Source organism: Melozone crissalis, unplaced genomic scaffold (genome assembly GCF_028551555.1).
Source record: "Melozone crissalis strain CALT ecotype California unplaced genomic scaffold, PUWL_Pcris_2 ptg000042l_1, whole genome shotgun sequence".
NCBI classification, from domain to species: Eukaryota; Metazoa; Chordata; class Aves; order Passeriformes; family Passerellidae; genus Melozone; species Melozone crissalis.
Genome location: NW_026535820.1, coordinates 42,478,344 through 42,485,477, shown reverse-complemented (window position 1 = coordinate 42,485,477; position 7,134 = coordinate 42,478,344).

Genomic DNA, 7,134 nt, shown 5'->3' with positions numbered 1-7,134 from the left:
GTCCATATGCTTATTGTAGTCCACTATATTTTAAATATGTGGAATCTTTTCTTTCCCTTTTGAAATATTTTATTTTTTAATGTGCTTTGGGATGACGGAGACTAAAACCTGGCCAAACTTTAACTACTACAGTGTTAAAGTGAAAACATTGTAATTTGTGATAATTAACTGAAAAGTCTATGTTAGTTCATCCTCAAAATTATTTGAGATATTCTCAAATATCTGACTAGTCTTTTTTGAGGCAAGAGAGTGATGAATTTTTTTTAATATGCTTGATCAGTAGATGGGACTAGGGTGCCTGTTTGTTATTTACAGAAGTTTGCATCATATATTTGTACCGAGAAGGTGAATGAAGTATTTAATATTTCATTTAATTTACTTGAAAACTTTCCACGGTTAGTCATCAATTCCTTTCCACAAATTGAGTTCAAAATCTGTGATTTAAAAATACTCAAAACCCTATGTTGCTTTATGAAGATGGATGTTATTTAAAAATTAATAAACTCTGATGCTAAAGAGAAGAGAGTTTGAGGTAAAAATGGAAAGAATGAGAAGTATGTTAAGATTTCAAACTGCAGTTATTGTAGCAATGAAGTGACTCGGTGAAGCAAACAGAATTTCAGAGTAAATGTGCTAGGCACATCAATGTAAATAAGAGAACAAAACCAGAATAGTACCAAGAAGGTTATAATTTGAAAATAAATCTTGCATCTCAGTTCCTGTATGCTGTAGTGCTTGCTATTTCTTATGAAGTGTTCCTATGTAAATCCATTTGTAGCATAACTATTTTCACTTAATTTGCTCATCCTGACAAAGATTTTCTCATTGAGCATTTGCACATCATGAAAAAGCAATGAGGGTTTGTTTACAGAGTCATATTTTTTTTGCAATTATTGATAAAAGTCTGCAGTTGCAAGGTTTTCAAGCAGTTACGCTTTTTGGATTTTTTTTTTTTTTAAATGGAAAGGCAGTAAGTGTAAATGTATTTCTAAAATAGAAGTATTCATGCAGTTTATCACCTCATGTTTTAGTCTTCTGGTAAACACCTTTTTCCAAAATGAAATGTTGAGGAAACCTTTGCCTTAACAGCAATGATCTGAGGTTATGTATACATGTACTTGCAAAAAGTTGATTTCAACCATTGCCTGCTCAGTTGCATTTTTTGTAGTTTATTTTCCATAAAATTGTAAAAGCACATTGACATCAAACAATTTACTGCATTCAAATATGGTACATAAGAAAAGGTCTCTGTTTTGATGTTGGTGCAGGGAAACAAAGGATTGTTATTTCTGAAGAGCAATTTCAGCAAGGTGATTTTTCTGTCTAATGTTAAGTTGTCCTTGTAAGCACAACAATTGGAGAGAGTTGTTGATTTTCTCTCTGCAGAAAAATCAATGGATGCAACTTAAAAAAAGGTAAAGTTTAAATATCAGCTTCCACATGAGATTCCTTTAAATTTTTGTCAAGTTACTTTTTGTACTTTCCCAAAAAGTATGATCAGTTCTAAAAAAGTGAACGGGCAGTAACCATAAAAAATAAGAATGACTTATAATGAGGACAAAAAGAAGAACTTTAAGGCTTTTTCCCTGGAATGATGGAGGCTTATCATAATATCTTCTAAATAATGCAAATTCTATAACACCAGCTGTTGTTTTCTTAGTATGCTTGAGGATAATCTTTGATATAACCACAAATCAAAGTTTTTAGTTGTATTTTGGAGATATGAGCTTAGCCAGTGAGAGATGTCATCTGTTTTTAACAAAATGGATGTCTGTCAGAAAACAGTTGTGTCTTGGTAATGCTTTACAGTTTCATGCAATCATCAGAACATTTGAAGCCTGTTTAATCTTTGAGTGGAAAAATGCATACAAGTAAATAAAGAGATAACTCTGTGAGGTTATTTGAAAAGTGAATAGAGATCATCATCTGAACTCAGTAAACTGCCAATAAGGTGTATGAATATTGAGTTTGTGTTTATTTTATTTTATTGGTTTAATTTATTTTTGAAGATGAAGATAGAAGATTACTTTATGCTACTGCAGGCAGGTGAATGCGCTTCAAATAAACCATTAGTAGTATTCAGATGATTACTGAGATAGTCCTATGTCTTGCAATTTGTAGTAATTAGTAATTAATTAAATTCAAGACATATGAAGAGTAATTATATTTAATTATGTAAGTATGGATAAAATTATACTGAAGTTCTTAGGTTCATTATTTTTTAAAGGCTTTAATTTGAGCTGTGGGCAAATAACTCCAAAAAGCAGAACAGCAAATACTTAACTACTTGCATATGTTTTTGTCCTTCATTTTTTTCAAACTTTGACATACTTCTATAATACTCCGATGTTTTTCTTATGCACTCATTAATTTTTTTTACTTGGACCTCTGTTAAGATAGTTGGCAGTCTTTGGACATTGTAAACTGTAGTGGTACTTGCAGAAAAGAGGGGAGAACACAAAGGTTATCGAAGGTTCAGCATCCTCTTCAGGAGCCATATAAGGAGATTAAAATCTCCTTAATCTCCATTAAAGGAGATTTTACAGCAGCTGTAAACTCTCCAGAGTACCTTCTGACTGCTGTAAAAAATCTGCATAGGCATATCCAATGTGAGTTACAGGTATTTTTATGGCAGCCATTGGTTTGTGGTGCGAGTTCTGTCAGTCTCCTCTGTGAAAGCCTCTTGCTTTGGTCCTTTAACAGTCTGCTCTGAAGATTCTGCTGCCCACTCTTTGATACTGTTGTTCTACCGTGGGATATGTGGAGAGCACACAGCCGGTGACACACAGATTTGAAAACAGGAAAACTTTGGGACACTGGGTTGAAGTGCAGGACTAAATGGTCTGGAAATTACATTTAGACAAGCATCTTCCTGTGCTGATTTTGATATATGTTAAATGTTGTACTTGTCTTAACTTCATACTCCACCTGGAGCTTTATGTTTTGTCAAGTACTTAGAGAGGCTGGAAGTAATTCTCACCTTTTATTGAGAGCTATGTATGAACCTCTTTGAAGGGATGAGAGTGCCCCAGCTTCCACTGACATCAACTGAAACTGTGAAAAACAATACTCAGTCTTAAATGTAACATATTTTCCAAATTTTACATGCCCAGTGGAACCAGTTTCAGGATTAATTTGAATAGTCAAAGGGAAGCACTGCCTTACCAGACAAATCTTCAATTAAAACATGGGTATCTGGAAAAAAAGTCATTTTGGAAAGCAAAACCCATTGCCTCAATATAAGATTATTTCCTTAAATGTACAGAAGATAAATTCTGATGTTACCAACAAAATCTAGTGATAGACATTTTACACAGTTCATGCATGTACATTTTCTGATTAATTACTTTGATTTTTTCCTTAAGATGGATTTTCTAACACCATTTCACTGATGTTTTATTAAATTCCAGATAATAGGAATTTAATTACACACTTTTTGCCCTTCTCTTCTTCTATTATTCTTCATTGTTTTCCTTCTTTACTGAGCTTGCCTTTTACTAAGGAGCCTCCAGCTCTTCTAGTCAGTAACCAAGTGTCTTGTGGCATTGCTGCACATCTTGCAACAATGGGACAGCTACAACCAGTCCAGGCCAGGGCCATTTGCCAGGCCTTGAAGTCGGTGGTAAGACTGTGTGCAGTGTCCAGCAATGAATTTGAGTAAGCCAGCACCAAAGACTGGCAAATGCATTTAAATATATATGTATATATTTTGTTTGTTTTGTAGATACATTAGTGTGTTTTACGTAGTTTTCTGTTACAAGATAGGGTGCAGATTTTAGCAGAAGCTTTAGCCCAGATCAGGTCTTGCTTCTTCTGAAGATTGTCATGGGAAGTGGAAAGGTTCTTGAAATTCTTTACAGCTGGAAGTTGTGCTGTTGAAATGTTAAGTGAGATTTTCCTCTTAAACCTAGAATGTTCTAATTGACTTTTCTTCTTAAAGGTCTCTAGAAAGATTTATTAGTGGTGGTGAGCATGAGACAGAGCAGATTCACTCAGCTCTTTGAACCACAGTTAACAGCCTAGGACTAGAGAATGACAGGATCTTGCTGGCATTGACTCCCACAGCATGTCTATTTAGTGGTAATTAATACAACACTTTCCATTTAGTTTTCTGTCAGTGCAGTGCTATTGCCTGGGGCTTCATTTGCCTTGCTGCTCCATGTTGAGAGCAGCTGCAGCCCTCACAGCTTTCTTGCTGCATTTTTCTGATCACTGTTTGTGGGGCAGGAGTGGACTTGCAGAAACCTCAGTATTTCTGAGCTCTTGACAAAGGGTAAACATATACTTGGAAAGCCAATTCATTTTCCTGATTTAGCTTCCTTATTTCCCCTACTCTTATTTTGCTTGCAACCAGCATTCAGCTGGAACACAAAGAGACTTGTCTATTTATTTGAACTTTGCCTTTCCTACAACCCTTTTTCCTCCTGGGTTTTTATAGTATATTTCTGTGTTACTGTCATTTCTCTTCCTACTGGTTTCTGTGTTCTTTGCTTAGATTCTGAATCTTGGTCTTCCAAAATGCCTTGGCTTCTCCAAAATATTTACATTTTTGTCTAAAAATATCTCCCGAATACTTTCCAGTGTTCTGCTTTCTTTCACACCTGTGTGTCTGTGGAGACCATTAAATGTTTCCCTCAGGTGTTTGTAGAGCTCATTTCTTCATCGTTTTTGTCTTCTTCAAGTAAGATAATGACACCAGTAGAAATTTGGCTCCTGAGTTCCTCTACATTTCAAAAATCATGTCTGTGACACCCACACTTGCAAACCAAACCAGGAGTTGCCATTGTCTGGCACCACAAATTAATTGCTGAGGAGTACAACATGTTCGCATTGATGGTACAAATGATAATGTTAGGGGAAGAGAAAATATTTTATAACTACAAAATGTCTAAATTCCACAAAAGGTTATGTTTGGTGTGAGAATCATCACATGTGATTTCAGACTGGTGTCATGTTTCTTTTAAAATTTCCCCAAAATTGGTTCATCTTTCTGTTCTCTAAATAATTTCATGAATATGGATTCATGGGCAGAGGTAGAGAAGACTTAGCTCAATTTTTTGTCCTCAGGAAATCAAAAATCTCAATTGTTTGGAAAGATTAAAAGGTTCATGTTTTGAGCAGGAGAATATTGGGTCATTGTATCATCACATTGTATTCTGTGAAAACAATGTATTTTGGTAATGGCTAATTGCTCGTATGCAATAATATAATTTTGGTGTAAACCAAAGGAAACATACATAGCTTTCCAATTAGGTTAATGCATAGAATCCCAGCATATTTTTGCATTAAAAAAATAATATTATTTGATCATTAAACTACCTTCCAAATTTCCCATAATTCTCCCATTTATAAAGAGACAGCTCTGATAGGTCATATAAATTTATCAAGATGATTGTGTGCTGAATAATTGCTCTGCCTATTTCAATAAGATGCTTCTTTGAACCATCTTTCTGTTGTATGTCTTTATATTGGATTGAATTTATTGTGTTGAGGGTCAGGCCAAATAAGGCATATACTTAATTATGTTTGCCTCAACAGTTTAGATGCAGAATGTAGCCTTTGTGTTGTGCAGCATGTTGTGCCAGCTGATGGATCAGAAGAATAAATATCAAACCATCATTCAGGTATTGGAATGCAAGCCAGTAGCTGTGATGAATGTGATTTCTGGCATTTGCTGATTAATTTAGCTTGTAGTGCTAGTAGTAGATTTGATTGGCTTGCAGTTTACAACTGTAGTTAACTTTGTAAAAATAAAGCTGTTGTATAAGAGAATGTGAAAATGGTGAAGACTGAAGAAAATGTGATTTTTAAAAATTCCCATGAACATTTTCCAAATCACAGTTAGACCCCATGGGCAGATACTGAACTTTTGATATTGTCCCTGTGGGGAAAGTATGATGGATGGAATCATAGCTTACACTGTTTTACCTTAAACTCCTTAGAAACCTCTGTTGTTCCAGCTATTGAAATTCACCAACAGCTCTGAAATGGGTAAAGTGCTTTCTGTAATAAATATGACAACATAAGCAAAGCTTTCTTTTAAAAAAACCAAAAACCCAAAAAACAACCCCCAATCTTCTTTATTTCAGTAGTATTTTTCCAACCTAAAGCTTGTGTCGATTAAAGTTAAATTACAATTCAAACCTTTAGTTGATTATTAAGCATAAGCAATGCAGTACCAATACTAGTGGCATTTATATAGCTTTGTATTATGGGCTTTTTGCTTATTTGTCAAAAAAATTCAGCTTTCAACTTGTCATGGATATTTGGGTTTACAGCCAATAATTACATTTTAGTAAGTGTAGGGGGAAAAAAACGTAGGCTTCTGTAATTCCCAGTATGGGATTTTGCATTCACAAGGTCAGTTAATGCTTTTGACATACTTTTCCTTTTCTCTCGGAAAAGAACATAGAGATGTTTTATGACATCAGGGTACTCTGAACTTAATTTCCTATTCTGTAAAGTTTTAAGTGCACCCACTTGCCTGTTCTTCTATTGGCTAACATAACAAATGGATGTGTTAGTTGTTTGTGCTGAATTATAAGCCATAAATTTAACAGCGCAGAATGGCACTGCTGGTGCTGTAAAATTAGCAGTGGAATACAAAGCTAACATCATATTCTGTGCTGAGCAGATCAGGGCTATGTAAACCTTGCTCTGCCCTCACTCCCCAGTATCTTTTCAAGCTGAAGAAGTTACCATTTTACTTTAAATGTTCTGTGCTACATTTGCAAGGTTCTGTGTGCAACCATTTAGAGTTGCAACCAGCATTCTTTAGAGTGCCACTTACAATGAGACAAACATGTGACCAGGCTGCTACTAATTGGCATTGATGGTGATTCTGTGTGTCTGCTGATTTACTTTCAGAAAGCTGTTGCATAACTTCCTAGTGACCAATATGTATTATTGTGGTCGATCCCTACTCAGTTGTGTTGAACTTTAAAAAAATCTGATGCACAGGTAAATAGTCTCACAGCTGAAATATTATTCCACTCTAATTATTGTCTTGAATACAAATATTAGGAAGATGTAATGCTTTATGCATTAAGGGAACAGAAAGCCCAATGATAGATGTGAACCTTTACATAACCCAATCTTTCCCATAAAGAAAGATCTTGGACACTGCTAGTTTAT